Here is a 1,610-nt window from a genome sequence, read left to right as displayed (position 1 = left end):
CTGTAGTAATAATATTAGTAGAAGTACTAATACTTGTAGTAACAATAGTTGTAGTAGTAACATCGGTAGTAGTACGAAAAGTTGTAGTAATAATGTATTGAGCATGCATCAGGATATTGCAGTAATAATAGTTATACTAATAGCTGTAGTAATAATGATAATAGTAGTACTAATAGTTTTAGGAATAAAAATAATAAGAGTACTAAAAGTTGTAGTAGTAAAACTAGTAGTAAAAGTAGTAATAGTACTAATTGTAATAGTTGTAGTTGTACTAGTAGTTTTAGTACTAATAGTAGTACTAGCAGCTGCAGTAATACTGATAATAGTACTAGTAGTAGGAATGAATAATAATAATAATAGTACAAAACGTTGTAGTAGTAATAGTAGTAGCAGCACTAATTGTTGCAGTAGTAATAATTGTAGTAGTACTAGTAATTGTAGTAATAATAGAAGTAACAAGTAGTTGTATTAATTGTTGTATTATTAATAGTTGTAGTAGTAGTTATAGTAATACTAATACTACTACTTTGTAGTAGTACTAATAATTGTAGAATTAAAAAAATAATAGTACTAGTAGTAGTAGTAATAATTTTGCAGTAATAATAGTTCTAGTAATGAAAATAATAATACTAATTGTTGCAGTAACAGTAGTTGTACTAATAATAGTAGTTATAGCAGCTGCAGTAATACTGATAATAGTACTAGTAGTAGGAATTAAAATAATTAGTACAAAAAGTTGTAGTAGTAATAGTAGAAGTTACTGCATCATCTGTTAGAACTGGTGGTGGTCTCTTTGTGACAAGATTACAAAATACATTTCTCCTTGGTCAATAACAAAAATAACAGATCTTCCTCCTCCTCCTCCTCCTCCTCCTGTTCCAGGGGTCTGCAAGCTGCAGCTCTGGGGCCACATGTGTCTCTTTTTCTTTTTTTTAACCTCTGCAGCAGTTCTTCAGGCTTTGACCAAAACTAAAATAAAACATGTTTTATTTAATTTATTGCCAACAATAAAAAATGGCTAGTTTTAGCAGATTTCCAGTCATTTTCAAACATGTGAAGGATAGTACAAATACAAGGCGTAAAACATGTGGACTGCATCATGCTAATAGTTTGTTAGCTGCTTTAAGACGACTTCCAGTCTCACAGCATGATGTTTCTCCCAAAACCACCAGAATGTTTTGGAATATCTTTAAGACAAGCTGCTGAGAAGGAATATTTGATGACTAAGAATAAAACACAAAAAACAAAGTCAAAGTAAATGAAAAGTATTTATTTTTCTTTTCAAATGTTATACAAACCGGATTCCAAAAAGTTGGGACACTAAACAAATTGCGAATAAAAACTGAATGCAATGATGTGGAGATGGCAAATGTCAATATTTTATTCGTAATATAACATAGATGACAGATCAAAAGTTTAATCTGAGTAAATGTAACATTTTAAAGGAAAAATATGTTGATTCAAAATTTCACAGTGTCAATAAATCCCAAAAAAAGTTGGAACAAGTAGCAATAAGTGGCTGGAAAAAGGAAATTGAGCATATAACGAACAGCTGGAAGACCAATTAACACTAATTAGGTCAATTGACAACATGATTGGGTATAAAAAGA

This window comes from Nematolebias whitei, chromosome 10, assembly GCF_014905685.2.
Source record: "Nematolebias whitei isolate Nwh7 chromosome 10, NemWhi1, whole genome shotgun sequence".
Taxonomy (NCBI): Eukaryota; Metazoa; Chordata; class Actinopteri; order Cyprinodontiformes; family Rivulidae; genus Nematolebias; species Nematolebias whitei.
Note: the sequence above shows the minus strand (reverse complement) of the source record.